Source organism: Aquila chrysaetos, chromosome 18 (assembly GCF_900496995.4).
Source record: "Aquila chrysaetos chrysaetos chromosome 18, bAquChr1.4, whole genome shotgun sequence".
Lineage (NCBI taxonomy): Eukaryota > Metazoa > Chordata > Aves > Accipitriformes > Accipitridae > Aquila > Aquila chrysaetos.
In genome coordinates, this window is record NC_044021.1 from 26,782,548 (window position 1) to 26,803,957 (window position 21,410).

The following is a 21,410-nucleotide window of genomic DNA, read 5'->3' on the forward strand; positions in this document are numbered from 1 at the left end:
GTCTGGTTTTACTTGTTATATATGTAATTATTTATGGTGCCGCTTAACCATTATTTAAAAAAAAAACCCACGCCTGTTATAGGTGGAATTTGAAACTGCAAATCTGCTAAGAGCGGAGTTGACAGTTTCTGTTTGTTGATTGTTGACTACCAAAGTGTAAGCCAAGGGCAACCACACTCTTCACTTAAATGACTCTCTTAAGTGCTTAAATGTATCACCCAGAATGTTTGCAATAATCAGGGAAGTCAGGATCTGTATGTACTTGGTTTAAGATGTTTTCTCACTAATTATTATGAGGAAAAAGTCAACTGAGAGAGACTTAGTGCTCATTAGTATAAATAATTCTTGATGGCAGAAATTCCTCATTCTAAAAGTCATTGTTATTTGTAAAAGAAGCTGCCAAATCATCTGCTAAGCATAAACTAAAGGAGTTAAAGTAGTAGAGAGGCTGTCTTAAACTACTTATCCCTTAGTATCTAAAATATTCCTACTTATGCATTCTTCTTTCTCTTGAAGTTATGCAGCAGTAATGCAAGTGGCATTTCGAGTAGGAATGTCCTATTATGGGCATCACAGAAGTGAAGAAATTCAGTGTAATGGGATCATTCTGGACCTATTAGGAAAAATGCTTTGATTATTTTTCACCTTTCTTGCTTGTGCCACACAGTAGAAAGAAGTGCAGTAGAGAATGTGGAAATGTGACTGAGATAATTAATGTTCTTGGCTACTGTTTTCACCACAGACTGCTAAGTATGAATGTCTTTCGTGAAGTAACTACTTTAATTTTATTCTTGTTTCCTATCTGAAAATCTGGTAGATTGGCTCCTAATCTGGAACAGTGATCTGTAGCTAGCTTTCTTCTTCCCTATCTACACCTCCCCACACCCCCATGTGTGGAAGGAAAATGAGGAAGAAGGTCTTTGAACATCTCTCTTGATTTGCCCTAGATACCAGTAGCTAAGATTGGCCAGAGGTCTAATTTTGGATTGCTCTGTTGAACAGATTGAGATTAGCTATTTAACATACTGGTGAATTTTCCTCAAGGAACGTACTCTGCATCAAGAAACCCCTAACCTGCATGGCCCAGCTGCCATGCGAATGTGCTTAGGTTTGCAAAAAGATGCTGTTAATAATAGTTAACACAGTTGTTGAAAGTGTAATCACACCAAAGTTCGAAATTTTATTTCAGAAGCAGCTTATTTTCAGGAAGGAAGATGGGTTGGACCTTCAGCTGTTGCAAGGTGGCACAGTCCCTCAGACATGAGTCAGATGACATTGATTTACATCCACTGAGGATCTAAGCCTTCGAGGGAGGATGGCAGAAAGTACAGCTGTAGCGGCTGGAAAGGCTAAATCTCATGCCAATGAGGTGAAGGGGACTGTGCTGCACGGACTACAGACCTCAGAGAGAGAAGGTAATTGAAAAACAATTGAAATTGTGTTTTGCTAGTCCCTGGATGGAACGAATGGTCTGATCCCTTGAAGAGATTTAGAGGTTTTGGAATTTCTCAGATTTGTACCTGGTTAGTTGTGCTTTTGTAAACATTTCAGCAGCTGCAGATGAACAAAATGCAATAACCCACTGACCATTTCTCTTTTTCCCCGAGATATGCCCTTTCTGTCTAGAGCTGCAAAGAAGGTAGTATCACAGTTACTGCCTTGAAAGCATGCTCCATCACTGTGGTCTGCTATCTTTGCTGAGAATTATCTGCAGGATGCAAGTCGTACTTCTGCTTCCTGTCTCGGAGAAGGTTAAATGTGAGATGCAGTGACTGATGACCTCTAACGTGAAATCACATAACCGGCATCCTTAGGTTTTACATACTGCTTTACAACACAGTCTGCAAAGCTTAGAGTAATGCATTTCCCGAGTCATAGCTGATGTTTTTAATTAGTAACTTTTTCTTTGCATCCACTTTTTAAAGACTCTCACGGAACACAGCAATTTAAATGCAACAGTTCTAGACATTGCAACCTGTGACTCCATAATTTTCAAGACTGACAAGCTTTTCCATGAACCATAAGCTGCATAGGCTGAGGATTTACCATAGGGCAGAGGCTTTCCATGGCCAATGCTGCGGGCCTTGATGCCTTCTCATTGCCCCTAACTCAGAGAGTATGAGAGTTCACCACAGACTCCTGCCTGTCTGCTTCGGCGTCGTGAAAAGGACACGAGGGAATGGTCGCATCCTGACTTGCAGATCTCCCGCTCCCCCCTACACCTGCAGTGTGGATTCAGCCAGAGATATCAACTTGTCAAGGTAAAAATCTCACAGCAAAGATAATTTTGACCTTTTTCCTGGAAGATGCATATATTTTAGCCGTACAGTTAGCATGTTCCCCCAGTTTCACTAGGATGTACTTATTTACTTTTTTGGAGGATCCAGGCTTTATTGTCCTTCAGCAACATCCCACTGACTTCAGAGTTCCATTTTCATGTTATATAGTCATTTATAAAAAAGAAAGAGTGCTCAAGTTGGTAGTTTAAGCACTTGTTTTCCACACAAGATTTAAAGATACAGGCTGATTTTTCTTTAGAAATAGAAGGCATCTGCTTGTGATGTGAACAGTTTCCTCACCTATTTTGCACAATAAAATGATGTTTGTACCACATAATTGGCCTTGCATTTCCCTAGTGGTAAAAGCCACATGTTGTATCTTTCTTCTTTACATCATATTTTCAAGCTGCTTGACAATGGTGATTTACCTTTGACAATGCTGCCTTTTATTTTTTATGGATAAAACTTCTAATTTTTATCACTCCCATATATCGCTTTTATTCCCAATAAAACTGCTTTTTGGGCTATACATCCAGAATACTGTTGTAATGGAAATAGTGAGGGCTTACTGTATTGCTTCTGTCTGAACTTGAATTTGATCTTGTTCCCATTTAAATCAGTAACAGAACTCCCCCTGGCATCTGTGAGAACTGTGTTGGCTGGCTGTCTATCCTATTAGACTATATCATACCATACTTCAAGACTACTGTCGTTGTTTTAAATATTTTTTCCTGATTTGTAATTATGAACAAACTTTTTGCCCCAGTGTAACTGTCTTAATCTCCGCTACCAAGAGTCATATCACCTGTTGTTATCACAAAACCAAAAAAATTTATGATCATATTGTGAACAAAGACTCCTACTTCGGAGAGAAAAATAATTTTTTCACTGTTATTCACGAGGCATTTTTATGCTAAGAATGAAAATCATTAGCAGGATAAGAGAGCATATGGGAATCTGATCCTGTGTAGGCTGCTGGTGATTTTCCACCAAATTACTTGTACCGATTTCAGGAGACACATTTAAGAAACATGTGACGAACAGCTACTTTGGCATGAGGATCCCGTTAATCCCTGTGCCATAAACTGTGTTGGTTATCACCAATGTTCTGCTGATCTTTACAACTCTGAGAGAAAAGAAAGTGAACTTTGTTGACGTGCAAGATCAATTCCTGCTCAGTGAAGAGGCTGTGTTATGCGCTTACCTCACTTGTATCTTGGGTGACTCTTTATGTGCATTTCCACCGCCCACGGACACCTGAACGTCATAGACGAAGGCAGCGTTATAAGGAGGTTTGGTGCCTGTTTGTTGTTAGTGCATCTGGTGCTTCCCAGGGTGTGCCGTGGAGTTGTACCACTTGCTCACAACTCACAGCCCGGCTCTGTCCGCTCTGCCTTTGGCCACAGCTGTGCGTACCCAGCCGGTGGCAACTCTTTAATAAGAGTTGAACGGAATTCAGGAGTCAAATTTTCTGCATAAATGTGTGCACTTGCACTTAATTAAAGATAATCCAGCTTTCTAACAAAGAGGCCCTTTCAGTGTAGGCAAAATTTTCTTTCCGACTTCATGAAGTGTATGTGGGTCCCACATTTTGTTAGATCCTTTTATGCCTGGGTCTTGATTACCTGCCTGTGTTTTCCCATGACTCAGCTTATTCTTGAAATTGGAGTGACTCTAGCATTTTTCTCAGGTAAAAACAATGAAATCATCAAACTATATTTTTGTCTTTTACCCATTTACAGAACGTGTTCAGAGCCTCTTTCCGGGGTGAGGAGGGCTTTGCAAGTAGTTGTGACTGGATCATTAGGCTGGTAAAAGAACTGGAGTCTGACTGAGGATGGAGCCCTGAAAAGCTATTTTGAAGAGGTCTGGCATACACGCTTGGCAGCAAAACTCTTCACAGTCCTGGAGATGCCTAGATGCCGGGTCAGCGGGGTCCCTTCTGCGCTTCTCAGGTGAGTATGTTATGTCTTTTCTCCCCATCTGTACAACAAAGCTTGACACCTCACTGGAGAGTTGGAGATCGGTCACAATTTAAATGAATGATTTGATGGTCAAACCATTTCTAATTCCTGGTCAGGAGAAAAATTCCTCTTTTAGCTTTGATTGTAAAAACTTAGATGTCACATTTGTCTGACAGAAATAGAGAAATAGGAACCAATTAAATGTGTTCTTAAATGGTTTATTTATTCAAAGGCATTAGAATGTCTTCAAATATATGAAATAATAAGCTTCTGTCATTCTCACCCCAGTGTGTGTCCAGGAAAATAGATCTTTTGAAGCATAATTTCTCCAAGCTTCTTCTATGTCTTTTCTAATAAGAAAGTATTCTTCCAAATAATGTTTGGTTTTGATATATCAGAAAGGAAAATGTCTTCAGCATGAAAAGGATATGTCCTATTGTAAAAATAATATAACAGCAGAACAGCACTAATGCTGTAGAACACCGTACTCTTTCCCTAAACAGCCATTCCTTAACTGTATTCACAGTCTGGCTTAAAATATGTATCGTCCTTTATCCTCAATTCACACTAGCAAAGGACCGGTGCAGATCTGAGGATTAGACACCAGAATGATAACTGTGTTTCCCCTCCCAGTTCCAGGAGAAATTCTGTGATAACATTGTGATGATGCACACCTGATTGGCAAATTTTACAAAAGCTTCTTTTTTTTTTTCTTAAAAATAATCAGATAATGTTTGGACTTCAGGGGCAAGATGAAACTCTGCATTAGATTGCACAAGACAAAAAGCCAGGGATAATTTGTGGCAGTACTCTGAAAAGACACGTGCTGCTTAAAGAGCGAGGTATATCACCCTAATAAAAATCATCAGAAAGCTGGTCTTCTCCCAGTGCTAGTTTAGTTCCATCATAATTCAGATTAAGATATCTATATGTATGTCAGGGTATTTCTAGTGAAATATTCAAATGCCTTGCCATCAAGGCCAGACGAGGAGTTTTCATATAATTCACTACGTAAAGACCAGATGAGGTGATGACATGCAAATGAGCAGTTTTGTCGGAGCTCCCCCTTATAATATGATCTGGGTATCATTTATCTTGTATAACTACTTAACTAGCTTTGTGGTGAAGATGACAGTTCAACTGAATGGGCTGTCATAATTACACCTACTTTTTGGCTTCAGTTTGATTCCTGCACCTATCATGAATGGTGATGAAATCATATCCCAAATAGACTGAATGATTTTCACTGACATTCACTACTAAAGTGTTATGGATTAGAGCCATTTGCTCAGGGAACAAAAGCTTAACATCCTACAGAGGGCTGAATGTCCTGGAGTTTAGTTCATTTTTAAAGTTTATTATTTACTTCCTGCTTCCCCTGTTCCAATTATCTTGCATTTCTTGTCAAGAGAAATGATATGAACTTGTTTAATGAAGTGAAGTATACTTTCAAAAATGCATCAGTCTGAATGGCTTGACAGAAATCAACAAATACAGTAATATTGACGTCAAGAGGCCTGCACTTTATTTTAATTTGTGTTCTTAAAGAAAGTGGCGTTGTCTGCACCTTACATATTTTGTTTTGGTTGGTGACCAACCTGTGCTTGTTTTTATTACAGACCTTTTATATTATCCTGCCTAAATCTGGATTTTCAGCCTTTTCCTGAACAATTAGTTCAAAAATACTTGTGTGTGTAAAATTTAGATACTGATATTTTAAGTTTTAAAGTAATGAAACTGAGAAATTTACTTAACTATATGCTGCTGCAGCAGAAGGTTGTTAAATGCAATCAGTTACTCTTAGAAACTGGAGTCTTGAAAAATAATCCCATAGACAGAGACATGTTTTATTAGTAGGAATTATCTTGTGTGGTGGTATGTTTCAGTCTCTCCTATTATGGTTTACAGGATTAGACCTACGGGATTGTTATGTTGAAGTTGGTGTGAGAGAGGTAAAGGCACTGGAATTTCTTTATATGATCTAAACCCACTTCATTTAGATACAGTCTATGACTTCATGAAAAAAAATAATGAAATAAAGATAATGAAAATGAGCTACTGCCAGCTAGAAGACTAAGCACAGGACATGGTGCCAGGACAACTCAATTATATCTCATCTTTCCCTTGGGATAAACTGCTTGGAGACAACACAGAGAACTTGAGATGAGTTTTAGACCTTGACTTTGGTTCTTAATCGTGACGGATCTTCCGAGCTTATCTTGAGATGCTGAAGAACCCTGCCTCATCTCACAGCCCCCAACCCCGGCTCATGGCAAACCAGGGATGTCTTCAGAGCGGGCAGTACTGAGGCATTTATTACTGTGTTGACAAAGGTGGTTCTCAATAATCTGGTGGTATTGGAGTGTAAGTTTCCATCTCCTAGGTCAGGAGGCAGTGACATTGCTGGGGAAGAAGCTTACTCAGTTGCTAGAGGAATAGGTCAGAGGTCTTTTGACATATATGGCAATTACTGTATTTCTGCAGGTAAGGGACCAAGCATGGAAGATTTCCTCATCTTCCTCGAGGAATGAAGAACAGAAAAGCTGCAGCAGAACTGTCTCTCTGTTTCTTTCTTCTCTGCGCATTGATAAATTGAAGTGAGGAATGGGAGAACTTACTCAATTAAAGCAACAAGAGAGTTTCTCCTTTTCTTCATGTCTGGTCAACCTGTCAAAACCTAACACCAAGACTCCTGCCTGCCTTGACAGAAGACTGCATGCCAGGTTACATTTACCTGGCATGTTTCCCTGTCATATCACAATTGTTTTTCAAAATTAAGGAGACAAAACCAAGACTTGATAGAGCTTGTAACCAGATTAACAGAGCCAAATGCCTCTTCCATTACTCCTCCCACCCTGGCATGAGAGGTGCACTCCGGTCCTCCTCAAACAGCTGCCTCACTTAATAGAACATTTAGAGTCACCTTTCACCATAATTAACAATTATTACTCCTGTAACCAACAGTTCAGAATTGCAAGCTTCTCCCAGAGTTGTGATATGTAGACAAGCATTGCTCCCTTCAGAACTTACAAGATGTAGGGAAACAGGCTCAGCCTCATACTGAATAAGAGCAGCACTCAGAAATGCCAGGGGAAAAGCAGAATCAGCTTATCTTAGTGGGTGTTATGGGAGGTATTATTCACAGCAACTTTTTCTTTTCCAAGCGGAAAAAAGAAATTCAGTATTCCAAACTGAAAAAAGAAAAAAAAAGTTTCTGAAAAAGTAAAAAAGGGGACCTTTAATTTTATGCTGTCATGTAAAATAGTTGATCATACTTTTGTCTTCACTGTCTGGCCTTCATTGGCCTTGCTTCTTTTCCCTGCTTGCTTTTTTTTCTTGTGAAAATATTTTCACAATTTATTTAAATACATTCATTTATTAAAAAAAAAACACATTTCATTTCCACAGACGTAAATGCTCTTACATTTTCATTAAGCCGTGTGAATCTACTTGAAATGTGTAAACAGGAAGAAGATCAGATCTCAAGAGACCTCAGGGGCTGAAAAGGTGAAATTCAGATGTGGAGGTTTTCAGGTGAGTGCCACATCCATCAGCCCACTCCCTCTGGAGAAAAGGATGGGTCAAAGCAGAAGCCTAGCTCCAGAGCCTCTTAGGCTATCTGTGCCAAGATCCAGAGTGAATTTAAAGGGTGGTTCAATCTCCAATGCTTTTCTTTACTGCTCCTTGTTGGGAATTTGACAGTCTTGAGAAGTATTTTATCTCAGGCAGTTAGCAGCAATAGAAGCTTTTGGGAGGTAAATGTCTTCAGCTGATAAGATCACAAGGTGCTTTGTTGTCTTGAGTTCCTTAGTGGAGGTTCAGCAGACAACTGTGGCGAAATGTGGGATCAAAAATGCAAATTTGCGTATTTCAACAGCAGCAACAGCTGGTGAAGGTAACTGGATGTCCCTCTTGCCATAACTTCCTGTTACCTCGCTTTAATTTTTGCCCAGGAGTTGTGATTACTGCTCATTCCATTCGCTCCCTCTTTGAAGCCGATTTTAATCTTCATTGCCTCCCATTAAGTCAGATCAGGTTAGTTATATCCCTTATCCTGCCTCACTACAATGTTGCCTGCTCAGATTGCTTAAAGCAGCATCTGTGACCTTTTACTTTGGGGAAAAAAAGTAATATGAAGTTAAACTACAGAGATGAAAGGAGTTCCTACATTCTGCCCCAGAAATGCCGGAAAACAAAGCAGTCAATGCGATTTCTTTGTACGCTCTACAAATTTGCAGTTTTTTCAGGCACTGAGAGACTGTTACGGTTGTCCTGTCAGACCCGCAGTTTAACACAGGCTCTGGAGGCTCATCGAGGGATTTTCGTGCCAGCCCACAGTATGTGTTCAAGCTCTGCAAATCTCTTGGAAAAAGTCAGTCTTGAGCATTTTAGACCAAAGAAAGCTAGAAGGCATTAAAACTCACTGTTTATAAAACCCTAACATACAATGAACAGAAAGTATCTAGATTCACTAAAGACGCAGAAGGGAGGGAGGATTTAGTTTATGGTCATATAGGTCTGGTTCCATTAAAGCCTATGGGAAATATCCAAATATACCCAAAACCTGAGAATATGACTTTATTATATGGTATAGTGATTAAGGAGCTTTAGAATGGATGGCAGGACCAAGTCTTTTTACTATTCAATGTCCAGCTAACTGCACTGGAGCATTTATACTACAGAAGTTAAATTGATTATACCTTTTTGTTTACCTTTTAAGTAGATCCTGTTTCTAGAGGGAAATTCAATATATTTTAATTAATTTATTTTCATTACAGAAATGCAAGCTATGTATAAATGCTAAATTAGTGGCAGGGGCGGGGGTGGAGGGGGGAGACTAATGGGGGCTGGCTGGGATTTTATAAACACAGTTATCACAGAGAAGCAGTGATATCCAGCCCAGTGGAAACAGCTGAGACTAAATCCAAGTTCCTGTAAATTTGTTCTCCTTTCCTTAAAATATATATTGTGTTTTGCATGAGAACAACCACATGCTTCATAATGATACGACCGCTTCAGTGGGATGATCATTTCCACATTTTAACAAATCCATTCTACTGGTATCAATAAAAAGCTACGGTAAATTTGATCAATACTCAATATTTTAGGATGACATAAAACTCAATTTATATATAAAACCTAATTGCACACAAATTTATTAAAAGTGTGAAATGTTGCCTGTAAGTGATAAAGCATTCCACACTGTTCCCCTGTATTCTCTTCAATGAAAGAAAGATCAGATTAGGGTTATTACATAGCCCTGAAAAAACAGGACTGGCCGATCGAAAGATTTTATAGGTGAACTTATTTCATCTCAGGTTTTAGGGTATTTTTGTTGCAGAATCAACAACTACTGGTCCTTAGTTACACTAAGGTCTTCCCAGGCAGAGACAGCAGTGTGTAGTTGCCTTAAAATCACAGTCAGCACCTTCCTTGTGCAGAAATGTAGCCAAAGGTCTCTGTGTCATTCATGTCCTCTGCTCTCAAGAGATCAAAGGGATGTCGCAGAAGGCTCCAAAAGGTGGCAGCTTGTGAGCTCTGTAACTGTTTTACTGCAGCTTTGGGGTTTTTTTTTGCTTAGTCTTTCCCACAGCAATTGCCTGGCCACCACTAACAGATCATTTTAGGGCTGATGTTGGAGTCCTGTCTGTTTTCATTAAAGACATTTGTCTCTTAGACAAATTATGGTTCTTCCTTCGGCCACAGGTCCTTGGCCATGGGGAATTACAAACTGTTAATGAAAGAGCTCTGCTCTACTACACCTTTCACTGGGATAATGGTATTTTCCTCTCTTCACTGGCTTCTGATGCTCTGTTTAAACTGCTGTGGGTCTCACATGTTTACGAAAACTGACTGCAGCTTCCTGTTCACAGGACAGCACGGAGATTTCATTCTGATGGGGTCGGTAAAGGTGGTCAAACGTTTTTTGAAAGACCAGTTCCCCAAAAAGTCCCGTCTGTCGAAATTAAAACTTTTCTTTTTATACCTTGTTTTTGATAGAAGTTTATTATATATATTTGAAGGGAAAATCTTGACCTTGTCCAATGGGCTTCAAGTATTAGTAACCAGTTTTGGTTACCTTTCCTACCGAAAGCAAATGTCCTTTGTATCTGCTACACGCTGTTGCCAGAGAGGTTCAGCTTCTCTTCAAAGGCCTAAAGCCTCAGAAAGGCCTAGAAAGTCAGTTTCAGTTCTTTCCATGATCTAATCCTTTCGTTCAAAAGACACTAAGTTTATAACAGCTGCTGAAGTATTTCAGGAAAATAGCTATTTCTACCGTGTTTTATTATGTCTGATGCATCCACGCAGCCACCCAAGAATGATTGCATTAGCAGGAATAACAGTAATAAAGAGTTATAATCTGTGTTTGGATGGCAATTACATCATTTCTAAACAATTCCAGAAATTTCTTTTAATGTAATTTCTGCAGCATAAATTGGGGGCAAACTTATAGGACTGGATGGCCATTCTGCATCTGGTTTCTGTTACCGAGATGCTGACAGACACCATTTGCTCAGACCATCTGCAGAGAAAAAGATTGGGTTTTTTTCTTTTCAGACAGACTGCTTTTGCTTTCAGCTTCTGAGGCTTGAAGTAACACAAGGCACATGTTACTTCCAGATAAGTGTGGGAATGGTATTGTTAAAATTGTTCTGTGTAGCACTTAGTCGTATACTTGACATATGAAGGATACGCTCGTGAGAAACTGAATGTCTCATTTTAAATATTTGGTGTGCATTAAGGGGCTGATACAAAGCCTGCTGTAATTGGTGTGTGTCTCCCTGACTTTACTAGCATGTATTGGATCCTCAGCCCTTTCTGAGATTTGCTAATAGGCCCAGATTCTGTGAAAATATTAATAATTTGTCTGCCTTTTCACTTGTAACATCCTAACTGTGTTAAAATATCTTCTTAATGGATGCTCAGAGTTAAGGAAGACTACAGAACTCTTTTAAACTATCCTAAATAAGGAAGAAACAAGGGGAGCACCTTATGTTACTTGTCACCATGACGCTCTTTACCAGCTGTTTTTTGTCTGAAGTCCAAATCATGTTGATGAAGGTACCCCAAGGCTTTGTTGACCTGCAGCAGTGACCCAGAGGACAAAGCTGTTGCCCCATGCCAGCTCTTGCCGGCAGAATGAGACCTCCAGATGCCAATGTTGACTGCCTCTTCCAAAGCTGGGTGTACACTGGAGCTGCTGTTTGGGGCTGAAGTACACAAAGAGATTAGAAGATTTTCCTGCAAGGAACTGTCAAACAATCTAACAACCCCTGAAGACAGAGAACAAAATCTCCTTGCTGGGTAATAAACTCCACAAAGGCATGGATTCTGTTAGATTTGGGGCCAAATTCAAAGAAAGCCACATCCAGTTTGTGGACAGTCAAACAGATATGCTAAAAAATCATAATTATTCTGTTAATACATTTATGAAACAGAAATCCCATCCCTCCTTCAGCCAGTTTTCAGGGTGTGAAATAGAGTAAGTACCAGATTTACTTTTGCCAGTTGATTACAAAGGTGGTTTGTTTTGTTTGTTTTTTTTTTTTCCTTTTATTAAGGAGTCTTTCAGGAATATGTAATTTCTTTTTTATCAGTGTAATAATATCCCCCACCCCTTACAGATGTAGTAAACATTAAAGCGAAAGCCATGAGCTATGTGATACCCCTCCACACTTTGAGACACTGCAGTTACCAACAGCTTTGCCATTTGTATGACAGAGCTTGTTTGGGGGGGTCGTTGAAGCTGCATGCCAGTGACCATCTCTAGCTGTGGTGTCACTTAGACCACAACACTTAAATCCTTTACACAGCCTGCTCCTTGGTATTTCATTTAGTCCTTGTGACAGGAGGTCGACCTTGCTAGTTTTGGAGGCTGAAAGTCCTCTTCTTCCTGGAAATAATGAGAGAAGGCAGCCAGTATTTCCTCCTGCAGAACAAGCGATGGTAGAGGCAAACGCTCCCAGCTATCTCAGTCTTGTAGCTTAACCTCCATCCAGATGGACTAAGGAGTCAATGGCATGAGCCTCAGCCCTTTCCACGGAGACCAGCCAGAGGATGCTCACTGCTCTCAGGGATGATAAGTTTTGCTGCACCCTATTCCTAAAGTGAGTAGTGGTATATCAGAATGTTAGAAGCCCTCCTTCAAAGTAGGTTAGCTATTTACAGGCGAAGAAGAGCTAAGAACTAAAAATACAAGGGTGGGCAGGAGGAACGCTATCCAGAGATGCAGAAATGTTTTTGTGGCTCTCGGTGTCAGTTCAGTAAAGTGGAGACAAGTAGAACAGGCTTAAGACTTATTAGGAAAAAGTATTTTAAATTTTTTTTGGCAGCAACACCTGTTTCTATTCTGTCTCGTAGGAAAACTAGCAACTGTCTACATGTGACAGTAGCTAAAACACTCAAAAAGGCAGAGGTACTATTGCAACACACTGTGCCCTGAAGAACGTTGTGTCCTGTTGCAGACAGAAAGCGTAATTTTTTTTGCAGATAATACTTGAGACAAGTTTCTGACTTTAAATATTTGATTTGACTGTTTTTAAATAATGTGGACAAAGCACAGCACCATCTCCCAGATGGAAATCTCTTTACTAATTTGGTTTAATACAGGAAATTCTGTGCTTCTTATTAAGAAGAAGAACAAGCTCCTTTATCACTGGCTTATTTGGATTACGAGTCTCCTCTTCCCAATCTGCCTTTTCAGAAACATCACTATTACGGTCTGCTGTCACACCAGCTTGGGCTATAATGATCTCATATCCCAAGCAATGTTAAACCTTCTCTGGGACTGGTTGGATGAATTCCAAGAAAAATTTAAGGTGCCACAGGAGCTGATTCTGATGCTTTCAATATGTGACCTTTGGCTGATCTTGAATTGTACCAATAACCCAGTCTGGTGGTAATGATATCCTCTTCTAAATCAGAAGTAAAACTCAGATTTTGATCTTAAGAGGTAATGAGGGAGCCCATTACCTAGTTTGGACTTGACTTTTTGGCCTCCTTGTTTTCCAGCACCCCACCAGGGGCTTTGCACCCAGCCTACAGCGTTTTACCCACAGCCTGCAGTACTAGAGGCTTTATATTTTAGCACACGTGCACACAAATCAGTTTCATAAAATCAGTCTTTGTGCTGTAGAGCATCAGTCAGCAGTGCACTGCTCCGTTGAAGCTGAAAGGGACTGGATTATAGATCATTTGTTTTACTAAATAGACAAACAAAAGGTAAATCTATGCATCATGTTTATTTTGGTGTTACAGAAAATACTTTCATAGTGTTTATAAAATAAATTCCTATAAAAATATAGTGATATTTAGGGAGGAGCATTATTAAATTTTTGGCTAATAGTGGCTGGGAAATAATTTTTGTCTTAAAAAAAAGCCCTTTCCAAAAGTATTACTACTACAGTTATGACACCTGACCTTCCAAAATGCCAAGGGAGTGCTGTGGTGCTCTGACCATCTGTAATTACACAGAAAAACCAGTCTGCTTGTTTGCATCAGGAAGGTGCTCTTGATGTGAATCTCCTGGTAACCTGCTTTTACAGCACTTCGGTTCACATCGTGGAGTGGCCTCGGAGCACGTCAACTGAATTCCTGCTGGATGCAGCTGAGTAAGAAGACATGCGCTTCAATCGCAAGTGGGCGTTTGGTCTTTGGGACCCCTCTGAAGCTTGTCCAAGAGCGGGGAATGCCCTGTCCTCAAACGCAACATATTAAAAACTGCACAGTGAGGATGCCAGGTTCTCAATACCAACCGTTAACGCTGTTCAGCTCTGCTCTGTCACCTGTAACAGGGCAGCACCTTTGATGCAAATTGCTTCCACGCTCAGTTCTGCAGGCATGCTTTCCATCTGAAAGAGAGGGAAATTGTTTCTGAAGTGTTGAGGTTAACAGACAGTTTCTTCCTGTGCTGTGATGTTTTTCAAATACCAGCTGCACCATACTTCGGCATGATCCCTATTATAGTGTTTAAAGCCACCTCTCAAAATGTCTTGTTATAGACAATTCACATTTATTTATTCAGAAGACAAGATGAGGTGAGAACGCTGTACTTATTCAGGCATTACTGGCTGTTGATCTTTTATGTTACTGCTGGTCTCGGTGAACTTCACTAACTTTTACCAAGTTCTTTCCAGTTTGACTCCACACTTTGGACCAGTCTGAGAAATATTTGGGACTCTGCCCTTCTGTGAATCCTCAGACCTGTATCTCGATTTGAAGCTCTCCAGTGTTTGGGAAGGCTAACATCAGTGCTAGTTTTAGTTACTATAAAACATATGTTAATAAATTATTATTTTTATTACATATTCTGATAGCATCAAAAGCAGTTGTGAGATTGAGCATCTACTTATCAACTGTCTCCTTTGAGGGTGTTCATGTATAAAAAAAAGCAAGTGTACCTGCATGGACTCTGCAACTTCAATTTTACTTTCTAAAGAGCTTTGTGAGATCCTAAAAGCATTCAAAGTCTAGACTAATTGTGACTGTCAATTATATGTACAGATCTTGAAAGTTTAGTGCTTTCTTTGTTAAAATAATACTACTGCAGAAAAATTTTTCACTGCATTTTGAATACGCCATCAAATCATTGGTGCTTGTCAGTAAAGAAATAAGTTGCTCCTACTTTATTTCCCAGTTATTTCTGAACAAGAAATATAATACATTTGAGGAATGCTTTGAGGTTTTTTTTGTTTTCAGTCAGCCATAACTTGGCCAAAGCAAATGTAAGTCAATTCCATAAAATATTTCTGGCAGATAATACCATCTTCTTTATTCAGGATAAAGCATGCTGTTACTAATGGCAGGGGGGTATTTCCAGTGCATCACCATGGCTTAACATGGTATCAAATTTTTGCATACCCTGACAGCTTACCTTCCCCTCTCCCTCAGTAACTCAAAGGAAGTTGGAAAGCGTAAGGGATTTGTATGGTTTTAAAAGAAATTGTGCCTGTAGTTACCATTTTTTGTAAAACAAAGGTTGGAAGCTTGAAAAAAAACACATGAGCAATTACTTTGCCTTGTACCGTGGCTTTGACATTAGGTATTTGTCAAACTGTTGCAGAAGGCGGCACTGCCATTAACACAACTTCTATCCGAAGAAACACTTGAAGTTTATTTTTCTGAAGGCAATTTAGTCTCACAAATCTCTGAAAGGAAAGAGTATAGAAATTCCCTTCTGCTTTGCAAAAAGGCGGTCTAGAGAGAACTTGTCTCATGATCCACAAAGGTTAAATTAAAAAACAGATGTCTAGAAGTTGTCCTCTACCTGACAGCAAACCATAGAAACCAGGGATGCCTTTTTGAATACCCCTTTCTCTTCCTTGCCCACACAAGAACATCATATCCACTGAACCCCTAACTTTACCAGTGAAATAAATGGGATTATTAATGTTCTGAAAGAGGACTTTTCAACACTGTAATGTAGAGGAAAAGCAACTCGCCCTCCCCCAACAGTTTAAACCTATTGGTATAGAAAACATTCTGTGTTTGTATTACCTGGTGCTATTTACTGAAAAAGCTTTTTCTCTTTCTTTTTACATTTATTTTCCCTTTTTTATTTTACTTTTCCTTTTCTTTTTCTTTTCATTCTTCTTTTTCTTTGCACATGCAAAAATACATGCACAAAATCAGGTTACAACAGCATTACCAAGATTACAAAATCCAGCCTACCTAAATTAGGCAATGGCAGACTTAGAGGTACTATACAATACTGATTTATGTGTTTGTACACGTGTACTATGATACAGTCAATAAATATACCACTGAGTTCCACTGTTTACCTTGGGTACCTGCCAGTACATGGACAGAAGTTGCTCACTCATGGAGTAGTAAAGTACTATTTCTGGCCACCTTCATTATTCAGGGCCAAAATCCCTGCCTTTTATTTACTGTGCATCAGTTCTCCTTCAGAGCAGGGTTTGAATTATTTCACCATCTCACCGGGTTTTTTTAAAGGCAGCCATCAGTACAGTTTGTAAAACCTCATTATTATTATTATTGTTGTTGTTGTTATTGTTGTTATTATTATTGATAGTGATAGCTTTTTTTGTGGATATAAAAGCAAATGGAGAGATTCATGTTATAATTTTTTCTTTTGGGCACCCAGTCCGGAACACTGAAGACCTGCTTTTTCAAGGGAATATGTAATAGCCATTCATATATTCAAAGCACAGCTTCCAGAGGATTTAATGTCATTTGGGAATTTTTCCACGTCTTAAATTCAGAAATGTCTTCAGCTCAATACTCAGCCAATAAGGATCCAGATTGGTGACCCCATGAGGTAAGTTTGATTTACACATCTTTGACTCCTTGCAGTTCCTCTGGTAGAGGCCAAAGCAGAATATAATTTTTCAAAGAATCTATAAAATTATGTGATGTTTTTCTCTTCGTGCACTCCTCTACATCATTATTTTCATAACTTTGAGATTCCTACGGTCAAGTCGTCTTCATTCTATAACTCTGATTTCGGTCCAGCATTGTTCCAGCCCTCAACGGACAAAAAAAATCCCTGCTTATTCTAAGACTGGCTTATTATCAATAGATGGGGAAATTCTTGACAATATGACAAGCTAACAACATGCAGACTTCTTTCTGTTTTTCCCGTAAGGGCTATAAAAGGCACATACGAGACATTTTTTGTTTGCTTGCCTCAAAGAGGGCCACTCAGCTCTATAGAGAAGATAGTTTTTAACAGGGGAAGAATGTGGGTTTCCCCTCTAATTCTCCAAAATTGCAGAAAATTTTCAGGAAAGTTTAGTCTGAGGGGATATAAAATATAAAAATTATCATCCCCAAAATGTAAACCTCAGTAAGAATTAAAGGCAACTTGTAAATTGCAATTTGAAGTATCAGCAGTCTTGACACTTAAGCCATGGTGTAAAACCACTTCAGCATACGGGATGTACTATTTACAAGGGAGATGGTGATAGCTGTATCCTGCCTAACATGGAATGAAAGAACTCTTTACTGTTAAGAGGTAATTATCTAAGTGTATTAACAAGTGCTTGTTTTGTTTTATAAAAAAAAATTGAACTGTGTTCAAGATAAACTGGAAAAGTCTGAGAAGTAGGCTTTAGCAATTGTACAACAGAGAAAGGCGTTGAAAGAAGTTGACAAAGCCTAAAACAGAGAATAAAGTTTTTGAACACATATCTTTCAGTTGTGTTGTCAGACTAATTGCTGTGTTTTCATGGATGTAACCCATATTTTAAAAAACAAACATTTTTTTCATCAACAGTAGGCAAGGTTTGAAATATTACTTGAGACCCTCCCTTGCACAGGAGTGTTCCCATATCTCCCGGTCTTTGGTCCTCTGTAAATCCACCATTTGCCCTATCATCTTCAACGCTTTTTTGCCTCCACTTCAGCAACCTTCTAAGATTGCTAGGGAGGCATCTCCATCCACAGCTGCCTCCTCCAGGACAGCCTTACAGCTGCAACAGGTTATATATGCGTGTGACTACTTATCTTCAAGAAATGGTATTTTAGAGGGCTGCAAGTTACCCATGTGAAAATACATAAAGTATGTGACAAACTCGAATATTAGCTGAAACAATAAATTATCCTCATAGGTCTTTCCAACCAGCAGCAACATCTGGTACCTGACAGAGGAGAAAAAATTATCCGCCCGTCCATTAGGCAATTTACTTTTTAGGACTGTGTAAGTGTGAAGAGAACTTAGTCTGCAGACAAAGCTAAGGGAATATAGTCACAGCAAAAGTAAATATTACATAGGTTCTTTGTGCAAATTAGTGCACTCAATTATGGATTTAAATTAAGAGAGGTAACCTTTTGCAATTATTTTTGGAAATAGATGTACATAAAATCCAGATCTGCCAGTGCCTATCTTATGACAGTAATCTCTCTGTATGTGGTATGCAGTATGGACAAAGGATATTTCTGTGCCAGTGACAAGCAAAGACTTTTTTTTTTAATTAAACAACAACACACCTCCATATCCTGTCTGTGCTTGAAATGACCGTAGTACTTTAATATTAAATTTAAAACTCAGTTACTGCAAATACAAGCTTTTGTAATCATGATCCAGGGTGCAAACAACCATGAGACAAATCAGAGAAGCCTTTAACTTTCTTTTTTACTTAATGTGTCCCAATTCCTGCTTTTCACGCATGTGGATGTATCAGCAGTACTTACCTACAGTTGCAAGTGCCTCTTCCCTGAAGATGAGAGAAGAGTTCCCCATTGGGTATCTCAGCACATCATTCTGTGTTCCTCTTGGAGTAAAGAGTAGTCAGATAATAAAATGGGAACAAGCAAAAAGAATGGGTTGTTTAATGAAGTTACAGACTGGATTCTTCTTTGAATTGGGAGTTTAATATTTATTGCTTAAGCTGACATAGGACGCTCCCTGTAACACAATACATGAATTAAAATATAAGTTGTATCAGAGAGGCCTTTTCCCCTTTTCAAAATATCGGCATTAACGCATTCACAGATGGGGCCTGCGCAGACATTTTCACACCTGGACTACCTGCAACTGTTCATCGTGATTGTTTTCCTGCAACACATGGAAAGAGTGGTGACTGCAAAACCCAATCCGCCACCCCTTATTGCTTAATTTAATACTCCAGGCTGTTCTCCTTGCTCTTTTGTTCCTCCAGCAGCGTGCGGGACTGAGGCTAATAGCAGTGTCTCAACTTCTCAGATGGCAACAATCTTCTTCCACTGCTGTCTGGTTTCCACATCTGGTGAACAAATCCCAAGGGCACCGTAGTCTTGGCAGTGCTATAATTTTACATGACCTTTCATGCCATGATGTCATAATTATTTAAGCTATTTCTTGCCTGTTATAATCCTGAAGGTTGATGCCTGTGTTCCTGCCCTGATAACTAAATTCACCTTTTTAGAGTTGCAAGGAAAACTGTCCTTTAAACCGTGATGCTCATGGCCAAAAAGTTAGATTTGCCTTGTATTTGGAAATGCCCAATGTGCCAAGGGGGACGTGCACATAACTGAGACGTTCTGAGATGCTGATGCACCGCCCGGAACGCCCAGAGGGCTTACCTGGAAAGCACTTGTCTCAAAGCATATGTATTTACAGAGGTGGTTGAGAAATGTTTTAGATCACAATGCACTAAAGCCTTGTTTTGTCATTAAGTATTTACGTGAAAGCACTAAGTAACTGACAGCTTCGACTACTTCAAGCACAGTTGAAAGTATGGCTGGACTAAATTAATCTGTTATTTTCTCTAGATGGTGCCTTACAGTGAGATATATTTACAAGAGGCTGGTAAAAGTATTTCTTTCTCTTCAGTGCTTGTTTGGTAAGTATATCCATACAGGATAGAGAAGAAAAATTTTCTACTTAGAATATTTGTTTATTTCTTGATAGAACGCTTGGGAGTCCCAGCTGTGACGTTAGAAAAGGTGCTTGGTAGCTGTAGGGGTGACAAAGCATCAAAATAGATTACCTAGAGCAGATGTTAAACTTTCATCAGTTAAGGATTTCAGAACTGCTTAGGTAATCATCTCTCCAAAATGACATTGGTGTAGTGATGTATCATGAGGTTTGGAGACAGACTAGGCAAACTCCCGAAGTCTCTTCTGGCCCTATTTCCTACGATTTTTCAAGTTGGTCTGCAGGACTCCCTGGGAAACGAAGGGACGTTAAGGTGCTGTAAGATCAGAGCAATGGGAGAGGAAAGGCTATGTTATGCTGAAGTCAGTGATGTTGTTGACTTTCGCAAACGGTATGGGTGTTTGGGTTTTTTTTAATAAGACTTTATTACATTGTTTCATTTGTGCTCCAGTATTACTGTTTTTCACCCAGTGTCCCTGATGGAAAGAGCATGGAATTGAGGAGAGTAGGGGAAAACTGACTATTGCAGGAATAGTGATTCCTGAGGAATGTTTCCAAACTATATGCCTTATACTTCTTTCTTTTGTTACAATGCCCCAAGCGGCATCTGCACATGCTTGCCTTTGAGCAAGTCCCTGACGGCACACGCTGGGACAGAGCCACGATCCCCCTAGCATGTGCACTCATGGTCTCGTGGAGCTCTGGTCAGGGAACTACAGGCAAGCTTTTCCCTCGAGCCTGGTGTGTAGGCAACAACCATGGGGTGAACTGGCAAAAGGAATGAGTCCCCTTCTGGGAGACCTTCTGATCCCCCCCACAGTCCCATGAGCATGGAAAAGACGAGAAACGGTCGAGCTTGGTGAGAAAAACTCACAAAGCAACCCGTGCTTCGGAGCCTAAGAATGGACTAGTCAGGAAAAGATTTGGGCCAGTATCTTCTCCTGCAAACAATGATCCAGCTGGCCGGTGGGACGTCAGGTGGAATGTCTCCTATCTCTGTTATCTCTGTAGTGCTGGAGCTGGTAGAAAGACCCGCCACATTGTAATTGAGCAATTCTGTTTGGCAACAGCAATTCTAGTTGGCAACAGCTTCTGTCTGCACCTCGTACATGATGTTATCTGAAACAACACAACAAAAATAGTCATATTTTGCAACTTACATCCTGGACAGAGTATAAGCCAACAATCAGAAGGTGAAAGGCTGTGTAAAAAGTGCCCTGGAGTGCAGAAGAGAGATACTAAAGCTGGTAAACTACCATGAAAGGAAGTTTGATAATACTGCTTTTAGATATGCATTAGTTTCAGTGTTCTTTATACTCTGGGATGAAGCAGACAGTTTTTCCAAGACAAGCAATGATGGAAAATCATACCAGTGAGAGCGAGCCAGCAAGGAAAAGCTAGCACAAGATCCATACACTGGCAGGAAATAGTGAAACTATATTTCATTTTACATTCTTGTCTTTATTCAGAGATAACAGTAGAGAAACAATACTTCTCCCCCAGCTTCCAAACCATTTGGTCCTGGGATTCCTTTCCTACCCTGGATGGAGGTTAAACTGCTCTGGTGGATTAATCACTGAGTTCAGTGCACGCCAAGGCTTTCCCAGGTGTATCTGTCCTCAGCTCTTCGTCTTGCTCTAAAGTTGCAGGCGATGTTTGAGCCCACGGCTTTTCCTGGAAGCGCAAGCGGTGCTGCTTACAAACACGACTTCTCCTTCCAGGGTGGGGGTTGGCTGGAGCTGGCAAATACGGGTAATAATCAGGCCTCTGTGGATCTCGAGGCTAGATTACAACAGTTCGTCTTCATACAAATGTTTATATTTAAAAATAAAGTACCATAGTTAGTCA

At 39.8% G+C, this 21,410-nt stretch overlaps 2 long non-coding RNA genes across 2 annotated transcripts; both read left to right on the top strand.

Annotated features, from left to right (window-relative positions):
- Positions 1–360: 360 nt before the first annotated feature.
- On the top strand, positions 361–7,607 carry LOC115353154. Its single transcript, XR_005930836.1, has 3 exons — positions 361–2,261; positions 4,022–4,234; positions 6,728–7,607. It is a non-coding gene; the product is annotated as an uncharacterized LOC115353154 (long non-coding RNA).
- A 1,525-nt stretch (positions 7,608–9,132) lies between these two features.
- Positions 9,133–21,410, top strand: LOC115352885. Its single transcript, XR_003927311.2, has 3 exons — positions 9,133–16,523; positions 19,457–19,527; positions 20,164–21,410. It is a non-coding gene; the product is annotated as an uncharacterized LOC115352885 (long non-coding RNA).